Source organism: Haliaeetus albicilla, chromosome W (assembly GCF_947461875.1).
Source record: "Haliaeetus albicilla chromosome W, bHalAlb1.1, whole genome shotgun sequence".
NCBI lineage: Eukaryota > Metazoa > Chordata > Aves > Accipitriformes > Accipitridae > Haliaeetus > Haliaeetus albicilla.
Genome location: NC_091515.1, coordinates 2,853,189 through 2,865,562, shown reverse-complemented (window position 1 = coordinate 2,865,562; position 12,374 = coordinate 2,853,189). Strand labels below are relative to the sequence as shown.

Genomic DNA, 12,374 nt, shown 5'->3' with positions numbered 1-12,374 from the left:
GTCTGAATGTCACCCCTGTGGGTTTCTGCTTCTTTGCCTGTGGAAGGGGTGAATTTCAGGCTCCGAATAAAATGCTGCACATGCTGTGATTAGACAATAAAAATGCCCCCTCTCTCAATGAAAATAAGTGCTGGAAAAGGAGACAGCAGAGAAAAGCACCCTCTTCCTAAAGGTATCCGATAGTCCAAGCCTGCAGCGGGAAGGCTGAATTGCCGGGTTTCAGGCTGGACTAATGCTACGCCTTTCTGCATTTACTTCACCTGTGCTTTCGGCTGTCTCACACAGGGAAGGGAGAGAGCCTGGATTAAAAACCACATTATGGCAGGGTGGAAGAAAAGAGATTCTTATAGCTCCCATTATTGGCACATGCTTCAGGCAACAGCGCTGCCTGCTTTGATCAAGTGCGCCGGGTCCCTCCTCACCAATCACGGGGAAATTGATGTAAACACTCCGGCAGGTTTTTGAGAGCTTTGCTTCTGCCCGCTTAGAAAGAAACACAATTCCTTGTGCATGAAGATGCAGCACAGGACCATGATTATCTATTCAGGCCCCATAGTGTTTAATTAAGTTGCTTATCATGTTATCATCCTGTCTTTCTTCATCCTGCTTGTAAAGACGCACCCTTGCACCCACCTCACGCTGGAGAGCAGCAGCTCCTCTGTGTGTGTTTGTGTGTGTGTAACAGCACCATTACACACCCACAGGTGCCAAAACCTGCAATTTATGGCATACAGTTTGAGTTGCACCAACACCGTGTACCGTAAATATGGTATTTCCGTTCATTACGCTTGTTAGCTTCATGATGATGATGAGCTAACTATAGCCGCCTGGAGTTACTGCTGTTTAATCACCCCATTTGAACGGAGGCCCCTTTATCTCGTTAGTGTTTTATCTCGTTAGTCTCTCGTTTGAGAACATATTTGCCCAAACACCCCAATTTTCCCCCATCAAGCTCTTCCCAGGAGGGCCCCAGGACGCCCTTCGCTCTCCCTGGCTGGGTGTTTGTCAGCTGTGTCAGCCAGGGGAATAACCTCCACACTGGGCTTTGAAAGGCACTGGGAAGCGGCACCTAAGCTCACAGTGATGTGGGGCACACGACATCAGCTTCCCTGGGAGGTTTTAACAATAACTGTTAATGCTCCTATTCCTCTTTCTTCTGATTTTTTCCCCTTGCATTCACAGGCATAAGCACCAATTCAATACCTTCCTGCTCACAGGGTAACCGGACAGGAACGTTCATTTTAATCTTAGCCAGTGAAACAGCAGAGTGGTCTTGTTACAGATTACTGTACCACCAAAAATTGTTTATACACCTTCATTTCCTCCTGTGTAATTCCCTGAGAGTTCAATTTACTGGACCATTTTCTCTTTCAGTTTTTCTCACCGTTTCCCGTGCGGAAGACAGGGGAGGCTCGGTTCCTCCAGCTCTAACAAAGCGGCACGCTTGTCTGGAGGGGATCAATAACTATCGAACTATCGTGCTTCCTCCACTTAGACTGTTGAAGCAGCTTCCTTTAATTGTTCTTTCACACTGCAAATACAGCGTACGGTGAATTTTTTTCCATTAAGGCTGCACAGCGGGTCATGCCACCCGGGGGTGGAAAGACCACAGCTACCCCACCTGTAATAGCCCTCAGCCCCTTGGGGCACTACCCAAAATCCATTACACCTTTTTCCTCGGGAAAAGCCCGGCTTCACCGGGGACAGACCTTGGGGAGCGGACAGACAGGAGGACGCTGCCATGTTCCAGGGCTCCCTGGGGCCAAAGCAGGCTCCGGCGTGGCTCACGGGCTGCTGGGACGCTGGCTTGGTGCAGACCTGGAAACCCACACGTTAATACCGGTAAACAAAATACACCTTGGCTACAATGGAGGGGGGAAAGGGCAGAAAGCCCAGCCTGGGTTGTCTCCACGTTCAGAGTGAGGCTTCACCTCAGTCTCCCTGCCCCTGCTGTGAGGGACACCCTGAGGGCGGGGGGCCAGGAGGGATCCCCCCTCGGGGGTTCCTCACAGGGACTATGGCGGGGAACCCAATCCCCTCAGGCAGCTCCTCACAGGGACTATGGCGGGAACCCAAACCCCTCAGGCAGCTCCTCACAGGGACTATGGCGGGGAACCCAATCCCCTCAGGCAGCTCCTCACAGGGGCTGGCCGGCGGCAGGGGGGGGACAGGACACACACCGGAGCCGTTCAGGCGGCTCCTCCCGGGGACGGCGGGGGGGACACCGGATCCCCTCAGGCGGCCGCTCCCGGGGACGGCGAGGGTTAGCCGGGGTTGGGGGGACACAGGGGCTCCCCTTGAGGCGGCTCCTCACCGGGGATCGCCCCCTCCCCCGGCAGGTGGCCCCCGCGCGGCGGCGGAGGCCGGTGGGTGACGTCAGCGGCGGGGGCGGGCGCGCGGTGCCGGTGCGCCGAGCCGAGCCGAGCCGGGCTATGGCGGAGCGGTGCGGCCGCGGTAAGTGGCGCCGGTTCCGCCGTTCCCTTTCATCCCGCGCCGCGCCCCGCTCCCGTTTACCCCGGCCTGAACCCGCTGGGGACGGGCGGTGAGGGGATTATGGGGCGGGAAGCGATGCGGTGCGGGGTGAGCCGGCCGGAGGGAGAGTGGGCGGTGGGTTACGGCGGGGTTTCGGTGAACGGGTTCGCTGCCCGGGTTCCCGCTCCTGTCCCGTGTGGGACCGGACCTCGGGACCGGCAGCCCGCCGGGACCCGCCTTGGGGGGGGGGGGGGAGCCCTCCCTGGAACCGCCCGCCGGTCCCGGTGCTGGTCCCGGTGCCGGTCCCGTCTCGCCCTTCCCCGGGGCTCAGCCCGGTCCGGCCCCGTTGCCACCGCCAGGCCTGCCGGAGACCCCCCCCGCCTCCTTGGAACGGTGGGTTTAAAATCCGTAAGGAGCCTGCAGTGCCCGAGAGGACGAGCGAACGCGTCTGCTTTTGCTTCTCCCCGCTTCTACACCTGCTTTATGTGTATGTACGTGCTTTATGTTTATATGCATACAGACTTGCGGGCTTGCACGGCTAAATCTGCGCGCAAACGAGCTGGCGTCAACGTGCCCGGCAGGTTGCCGGCTCCCTTCTCCACGTCCGGAGAGAGAAACCTGCTTCTCTCCCTCTTTCCCCCTCCAAGGCAGGCTGCCTTTGCTCTCCGTCTTATTTATTTACTCCTAGCCTGAACTAGACCCTCGGGTCTGGAGATGGCAGGTGGCGACGGTCCAGGCTTTAATGGCCATCAAACGTGCTCGATGTGTGATGAACGCATGCTTGGCTGCTGTGCCGGGAGGCACGGCACCTCGGGAAGATTCATTCCAGGCTGGTGTAGTGTGAGTACCAGAAAGCGGGGGGGAAAAACCCCACCCCGATGTCCCAGCGGCTCTGACGGGCTGTCCCTGCACAGCTCTTTGCCTGGCCGCGTCCTCCAGCGTGGAGGCGTGGGGTGGGTTAGGGGAGAGGGGTCCCCCCAGGGTCCGGTGTACATCTAGAGCTCAGCCTTTTTGGGGTGTCGGAGGTGTTTGGGTACCTCCGCTACCTGTCTCTTGTCTGTATGCCTGGGGGATGTTGCGGCTAGAGAAGGTGATGTGCAATATCAAGGGCTTCTCTTCACGAAGCAGGTGGCTTGGTTTTGGAGACACAGTGCTTGGATACTGCTGAGAGGGGTTTCGGTCCCTGCGTTCAGCTCTGTGTTGCTTGCTCCTCACTGTTAATTAGGCGTGTCTAATCCTACCTGGCACCGGGAACTTCCCAGGAAACGCAGAGTGCTTTTCCCTCCCCTGGTCTGCAGCAGAAGCCCAGCCTCCTGCAGAATGAGGCCTGGGGATGGTGATATCATCACCTTGGATATGATGAAGGCATGCAACTGAGACTCAGATTTGCAGTGCACTTTCCTCCTTTTGGATGGACAGATGTCCATCAGGTTGAAGGTGACAATGAAGCCCCATGGAGGTACGTGTGAGAAGGATTGCAGGGAAAGGGGGACCAGGACCATAGCGAGGATATCGCAGGAGCCAGGGCTGGAGTTGCACATAATATTTTGAGGATAAATCTCATACCCAGCAGGCGCGCATATCAGCATTCCCCCTCCCTGCAAAAGAGGTGAGGGTAAAGGGACGTGATAACCCACGTACCATCGATTCTCCTGTGCTTGGGAGACCACCACTGTGAGCCTCCACCTGGGTTCAGAGCCAAAGCAGAGAAAAGTCAGGCTCAGTGCAGTCCTTTCCCTCCTCAAGCAGAGCCCAGCCTATTAGTGAGGACCAATAAGGTCTGAAATCCCAATCAAATAACCCGTGTTCAGAAAGAAGGATGCTGAACTGCGAGCATCTCGGCCAACCTCAAGCTCTCCAGGTTGAGTGCTTCATGCATATGGTCTCTGTTTATCTCTTCTTTATACCTAGAACAGAGACATGAAGACCTGCCTCCAGGTGCTGGAGTAGCTTTTTCTCATCCTGCTTCTGCCTCCTGGGTGCTGGGCAACTCAGCAAGGCAAAATTGCCTCTCGATTTTCCAGGCGGTGTGAGGCAGCTCACTTGCAGTGGAAGCTGTTTTGGTGGATGCAATTCATTTGCCCTCGCTTGGGCATCTAAAAGTGTCTGGTCTGAGCTGCCGCCCACCAAATGGAGGGGATAGGCACCTCCCGAATGGGATTCGTTTCGCCCTGTGGTAAACCTCAGATATGGCGCAGGCGAACGTCTTCCAGGGTGCTGGTTCCGACTTGGATATCTGAGTTTAAGAGGTCACAATTTAAGTGAGATGAATCTCGTGCAATGCTTGCAAATCTTGGTTTTCAGTCCTTTCGCCTTGATCTTTCCTTTTTTAGCATGACCCTGCTGTTCTCCTACCACTCAGGCCTTTTTTGAGGCATAAATAATGCTTCTGAAACTTTCCACGTCCCCAGGTGGGAGGTGTTGCAGAAATGCAACTGCAGGGAAGCGTTTGCGGCTCATCCTCCTGCAGACACAGAAGGCTGGGTTAAAAACCAGCCCGTTAATTTTGTTTTAATGGCTCTAAGCAATGGTGAGCCCCCCCCTTCCTACCTTGTGCCAACACTTAATTGCTCTCACTCTAGGGAGATGCTATCTCATTTCAAGGTTGAACTTATCTAGCTTCGACTTGCAGAGGGGGGATGTTGTTGTGCCCTTGTCACAAAGGTGACTTGTCACTCCCAGCTCCTTGCCTGCAGTGATTGGGTCACCTCTTCACCTGCTCCTCAGGAGGCTGAAGTATTTGAGGTGCTACAACCTCACGCCGAGAGGCTCCTGCTCCGTTGTGTATGGTTTTTGTGGCTGCCCTTGGGACTTGGCTGGTGTGACCACATCATCCAGGTGCCAGTCTGGATGCAGCTGTGACCTCGGCAATGCCGTGTGTTGGTGTGAGCTTGCTTTCCAGCTTCTAATGGACATATTTCCCATTGTACCTTCAAGGACCACCTCCCTTTGCACTGGCTTTGCTCTGACAGCATACACAGAAGAGATGCCCCACGCTCAACCCAAATCCTTTTCTGGCTCGGGCAGAGATCCCTTTTCTGGCCTCATGTATTACTTTACCACATGAAAGCATGGTCTGTTGGACTGTGACCTCCACCGAGGTGATTTGGGTCTCTGTGCAATTGTGGCATCAGCCAACCATCCACTAGTTACTGGGGTTTTTTGTGTTACAGGTTGACATTTAATCTCCCAGAAGGAATCACAGATGAGACTGAGCAGCAACAAAAATCCGAGGACCGTGCTTGGGTGCTGGCTTCCCTCCCTGGTCTCATCCCATCAACAGCCACACTTGGGGCTGTGCTGGCACACACCTAACGTGTGGGTGTTCATTACACCTGGTGTGAGACTTATCCTCAAAATATTATGTGCTTCGGAGAAATGCAGGCAAACGCTGTGTCGAGGCAGTTGCCTGCGTCATGCAGCCTTGTTGGCTGTCAAAGAAAAAAATAAGTCTTTTAAATAGACCTAATTCCAGGAAACTCAGCTGGCTGATTGGAATTGTATTTTTAGTCTCCAGTTCGTGTATTTACCTGAAATTTCTGTCCGGCTATTCTAGTCGGAGCTGACCCCAGGTTGCCTGCTGCTCCTGCCTTTCACCTTCTGTCCTTTCTTAAAATACTGTCACTACACAAGGTTTCCCTGTGTTTCACTGGTTGATTTTAAAATGCTTTATTTTAGCAGATGTTTGGCAATACTGAAATCTCTGTCATTAAGGGGTTTTAAGGCAGGTTATAGAGGAGGTTGTTGGGAAAGACCCTGCTTTTGCACAATGGGATGCACATGGTTAATCTGTAGACTGAGTTTCTCTTGTCCTCTTTGGTAACTGTTTTGTCCCACCCCCAGCATCCCATCGGCAGCACAGGTACTTATTTCCAATGTTACTGATGGTACCTAATAGTGAATCCAGCAGCTATCTAATTCCCTATCGCTAGCATGCTTAAAAAGTGCCTTACTTTACAATTAATTCAGTTGGCTGTTCGGATTTAATTGGATTCCTTTAGAGGTCCTCATCAGTCACCAACCCTGGACATTTCTATGCCATTTCTTTTTCCTCTTCCTTTTCTTTGCCTTTTAGAAAGATCATGTTTCCATGGATTTTCCACATCTCATTTTTGCCAGAATGGTTTTTGCCTGATTTAACTTTTGCTGCTTTTCTGGATTTGTAACTTTTGGGGTCTTTGGTAGATGCTTCGAGCGAGTCCCTTACTCTCAGTGACGCTAATGATTGCTTTTGGCTTTGTAAAACTTGTCCTTTTAAATTTAGACACTGCTGCTATTATTTTGGGCTCATAGTTTCTGTGACTAGCATGGAAACAGAAAGAAACTATAATGGAAGAGGACTTGCATTAGACATGGCAGTTCATTTTGGCTTCATCGTCATCACATAGATCTGCTGCTGCTCCGTGGGCAATTAACGCTGAAATGTGAGCTACTCCACGTGCCAGCAGCGGCTCTTCATCCGAAAGACTTACTGGTGTGTTCCTTGGGTTTGGTATTGATTATTCATTAGTTTTTTGCATTGTGGTATTTTTATTTACCTCTTCGGGTGTATGTATGTGATGAATAGTGGCAAGACGTTGTCCTCCTTGTACCCGTGCAGCTGAACGCATAGAAGAGAGCGAAATTTGGTGCTTCTGGCCTGCGAATGCCCTGCGGAAGAAAATCACATACTTCATATGGTTTGAATTATTTTTGCACATTTAAGCACTGAATCTCCTCTTTTGTGCCTTGACGTCTTCATATTCCTCTCCTAACCGACCGCTGCACCTTGCAAACCTCATCGGTTGCGCTTCCCAGGCAGGCACGATGCTGACCAGTGCAGCCCAAGCTTGGCACTGGGGAAGCGTCTCTGTGTTTCCCGTGATCTGTGCTAGGGCAAGGTTAAACAGTGATCTTCTTCGAGGGCTTTCCAGGCGGAATTGCATGTGGGGATTTACAGGAGCCGATTTCAGCCCTGCTGAAAGGTGCCAGGTTGACCTTGCAGGCACTCCCTGTCCCTGGGAGAGGGTCAGGAGCAGGACAAGCTCCCAGATCTCCATACTGAAAACTTCCCCTGGCTTGAAGGCTGCAGGGGGAATTAGCACTGCTTGTTCCTGCAGCACTTTGCATCTGAACTAAGCCTGTCTTTAAAAAGCAGCCGGGGTGGTTGTGCTTGGAACAAGCAGCTCAGTTTCTATATTATACACAACAGTCATCTCTGTAGGAAGCTGGCCAGCCCACGCCACTGCAGCAGCCCAGAGCTACATGGCTTTTAGCAGGCTTATCCTCAGGGCGTTCCTGGGAGGAAGGGAAGGAGTGGGGGAACTCAAAGAAAAAGCTTTCCAGAGCTCTGATGTGAGCATTCCCAGTGGTGTGAGAAGTGGTGCCCAGGTACACGCGTGTCCATCAGGGCCCTGGCAGGAATGCTTACGTGTTTTTCTGGGTGCACAGCCGCTCTGTGGCAGGGAGAGCAGTCCCCTCCTGGCACTCAGTGTAGATCTGCCACGTGCAGTGGGAAATCTGCATTCTGCCCTTGTGCCCTCAGTCTTGCATCTGCTCTTGCACCCTTAGTGCGTTCCCCACCGGCCATGACCTGCCAGGGATAAAAAGTTACCCTCTGCTGTCCTGAGCTGTTGTCTTACTCCCAGGCTGAGTGATGGGAGACTTTCTGAGTCCATATGATTTCCCGGGGAAGTGGCTTGGCTGTGTCTCAGCTTCATGTTAGGATCCCTTCGGAGTCAGGGAAGAGTAAACAACCCCCAGGGCTGATAGCCGTTGGTGTCCATCTGTCCCAGCTGCTCGGATTGTTTGCACAAGTCAGTTCTTGGCTACACCTGATTTTACAACAGTATTAATTACATGGTAACTGATACACCTGCAACAATTAGCTATGTAAACTAAGATAAAAAGCCTAATCAAATGTCATGTTTCAGAGTACAGGTTGCTTCCCTCTGGATGCTTCCTAAGCCCTCCTCCCCAAATCCCTTCCTAAAGGAAACCCTGCAGATCATCTCTGGACCCTGAGAGAGGCTTGTTCCTATGTGTGAGTGAAGCGGGGCAGGGGGAATACAGCACATCAGCCTTGGAGGCATGAGCCTTTCTGGAAGGACTTGTTCTCCCTTCCCCATATCTTATTTTTTGTGGCTGTGATGCTCCCAATCCCTGTGGAAGGAGCTGGGGGTATTCCCAGCCCCAGACTGCATGCTCCTGGTCTGGGGGTTTATGGAGGAGAGGAGGTGGAAGAAAATGCAGGCTGGATCACATTTGCAATTAAGGTGGAATATCATCCCACGTCTGCCGTCACAGCACCGGTTGTACCCGGCCCCTCGCCGGGCCTGTGTGCTCCATTAACTCCCCCTGCCCCGTCCTGTGAAATACGGAAAGTTTTGAACTATTAGAAAGTGCCTTTGGGTAAAGGTAAATTAAACCTTTGCATGCTGTGAGGAGGCAGGGCTGGAAATGTGAATGTGGAAATAGGTCCCGGCTTAAAATGACTTCAAGGACAAGAGGGTAGGTGCTGGGCTTCTCGGGATCTGATTCAGCTGGGACCAGTTCCAATTAAAATGAGATCAAGGAGAATGGGAAGAGAAAAAAAAGGTTGTTTCTTTGCATTTCTGTCAGTATTGCAGCTTGAAACATGGGGACTGGTTTGCATCTCTTCTACAAGCAATGAATCTCACCTGGAGAGTATTTCAGATAATTTCTTTTAAGAATTACAATTCTTTTGCTTTCTGGGAATGCTTTCTCCCTGTTTTTTTTAATTCATTGAGCCTGAAATGAGCAGGCCAGCCTTAGTTTCCTTCCATATATCTCCCAGGCTGAGTTTGCTCAGAAATGCCATAAATTAGAAATAAATATGTGCTTTTAGTAAGGCAGTAAGCACGGAGCAGACTGCTGCTGTTTCTGTGAAGGTAGTCGTCTTGCTAAGGGAAGCTGGGAGCGGGGAATGGGTGGCCAGGGAGCTGGCAGGGATGTGGGAATATGTGGGAACCAAGAAGGGAAGCCTCATGAAGCAGAAAAAAAGCTTGCATGGTGGAAAGGGGCAGGTCTCTTGTTGCTCCTGGAGTTGCTGCTAGGTTGAAGGGGATGCTGCAGGACTGGGGCCAGATGTGCATGCAGCTGTGCTAGCAATGGCAGCTGGCATGTCTTCCTTGCTCCTGCACGCCCATGCCACCATTTGCTAAACTTCAGTGAGATAAGTTTTAATGCAAAGTTGAAATTTTATATGCACGTTTCTCTTTTTTTCCTGTTTTTGCTTTACACTTGAGGTCAGTTTGGGTTTTTTTGGTACAAGGGAAGAACAAGGAAATGTGAAATTTGATGAGACTCTTTTAGGAAAATAAAGCTCGAGTTGTAACTGGTGGCTGTGAAGGGATCGCAATGCGCACGGTATCATTGCTGAGTCATCTTCTGTCTCGCTTGAATAAGGGGCAGGGAAATCTCAAAGGGCATCTTGATGGGCTTTACGTTTGCTAAACAGTATCAATGGTTGATATTACTGACTTTTCAACTTGTCTCACATCCCAGCTTCACCTGAGTCTTAGCCACTCTTGTTATTAGACACAGGCTCATTCTGCTTATTTAAAAAGAAAACAAAAATTCTGCGAGTAGTGAGCACCCGCTCCCAAAATACCTGCTTGATCTTAGGCATGACAGACGTCCGCGCCATCTGCGTGCCTCTTCGGTGCTGGGTTTTGCCCGGGGTTAGTGATTGCATCGCTGCATCCCCTGATGTTAAGGCAGGTGAGCAGGCAGAACAGCTCAGCACAAGCAACCTCAAATTTCTGGTAAATACCAACTGATTAACAAAGTGTAAATGCTGCAGAGAGTGCTTTGCTGAACTCGGTGAGGATGGTGGAGACACAAGCAAGATTGTTAGCGGCACTAATCAGGCTGGTAGAAAGGAGTTTGATCATGGCACTTGAAGGGCCTCATTATCTTGTGTGTTTGGAGAGCGTGGAGGCAATTCTGCATTCGGGAAAGGCTTTTACAGTCTTTGTCTCTTTAAGTCATTAGAAATGCCACAATCTCATCTGTTAGAATGATGGGTCTAAGGATGAGAGAGAAAAAAAAAAAAAGTATCTCTGAGCTGGAAAGCTAATTGCTGTCTGTTCTTCAAATGCAACAAAATGGGCAGAGTGTGTTTTGGAAAAAGGGGAGAAATTTGAAGGGAATTCCAATTATAATACTTGCAACATCTTTTCAGTACGTGAAAATGTTGTGTGTTTCAGCAGATCCCAGGAGCAGTCACAGGATAAATGCAGTAGCTGAACAACTAGGGGAAAAACTGTGATGGCAAAGTTTGGAGAACTTCTCCTTTTTCCCTGTGGAGCAGCACGGGTTGGTGCTTTTGCTCATCTCACCTGTTTCATTTCACTGGTGCCATGAGACTGAGGAGGGCAGACAGTCCTGCAGACCCTGGGAAGAGTGTGGGGATGCTGCTTTTAATGCAGGAATCCCTCCACTGCAGGGGTGCAGGATGCCCATTCCCCGTGGAGTCTCTAAATCTTCCCATGATTTAGGTTTACATCCTGGAATATAAGCTTATCTCCTACGCTGGCCTCTTTTTATCTGAATAAATCTCATGTGGCTGCTACTACTCAGACAGAAAATATAATCTTTATTGCCATAATATGTTTGTCAGCTTTCCTTTTTCCCAGCAAAGTACTGTAAGATCTGCAAAATGCTTTAGAAACATAAGCATTTTTTGAGCAATAGATATTGAAAGGGAAAAAAAAAATAGTAAGTCTCCAAGACTTGAGTCTTGCAAACCAAACCACTCAGCCAGGTTTTCTTAGCATGATTCCTTTTGCAAAATGGGTATCTTACCGCCCACTGGAGCCAAAAGTGAAGAAATGGATTAAGGCTGTGAAATTGCTCCATCCTGATCACTCTTTTACGGCCCTGTGCAGAGCAGAAGGGATGTTTCAGAGCAATATTTGGCTAAATGTTGGGCACCGGTGGTCTAGAGCCCAAGCTGGTGCAGAGGACCTCAACTGCATTGCTCTCAAAGAAGCATAGGGCAGGCTGATGCTCTAGCCCTGCATTTAAAGCATCAGATTTGAAAACGGAGCAAACCAGCCCAAACCTTCAGCAGCCTCCCAGTTTTGCCGTGGAGCTGCTGTCTCACTCCCTCCTCCCTTCTGGGCACCCAGGTCTTCATGGGGAGCAGGATCGTGCCCAGTTCAGATGATCCTCGCATAGCAGGCAGCGATAGCCAGGCAGCAGGCAGGCAGTGCTCCACTGTGAGGTGCCTTTTGGGCTTTGCTGCATGTGCTTACCTCCTGTTTGCATCTTTTTTTCAACAAAAGTGTGGTGGTGGAACATTTCTCCTCTTGAGTAGCAGTAAACGTGGACACAAAGTGATGGGCAAAGTCTGAGAAGCACGAGCCCCACGTGGGATGGAGCAGATCCTCCCAGGGCTCTGGAGGACCACGGCATGGTTGCACCCTCTCAATTTTCTCATCCTGGTTAAGACTGTTTCTGGCATGAAGAATATCAACTTCGTGACTGTCTTAATTGCATCTAGGCAGCAGCCTGGGTGGTGTGCTCCAAAACAGACTGGGTGCCTGCAATGGGAGCCCATGGTGGAGCAAACCCAGCAGAAGCGAGCCTGGTCCTTGTTGCGGAGGAGCTGGGTACAAGAGCTGGAGGACTGGCTGGATCTGTTTCCCCCCTCATCATGACCCCATTAAAATTTAAGGGTAGAAGTGGGAGGAATGGAAGAGAATTTACAATTTAAGGCTTAATTAATTTTTAACCTCAAGCTGGAGTTTGTGCAAACCACTGCAAAGGCAATTAAAGTGACTTTTTAATGGGTTATTTTTGTTGCTTCACCAGGGTGGGAGCTAAAGATCCCAGGCTGTGAGCTGCCTGGGTAGGGGCCATCCTTTTGCTGTGCTGTTCTGATGCTTAATCCCTAA

General features: G+C 50.7%; 1 protein-coding gene across 2 annotated transcripts in view; it reads left to right on the top strand.

The window, feature by feature from the left end:
• Positions 1 to 2,339: 2,339 nt before the first annotated feature.
• MAPK4 (mitogen-activated protein kinase 4) overlaps positions 2,340 to 12,374 on the top strand; it is a 46,242-nt gene continuing 36,207 nt past the window's right edge. For both annotated transcript variants that reach the window (XM_069775004.1, XM_069775006.1), the window contains exon 1: positions 2,340 to 2,454. The gene's annotated coding sequence lies outside the window, so the exon portion shown is untranslated. The remainder of the gene's footprint in view (positions 2,455 to 12,374) is intronic.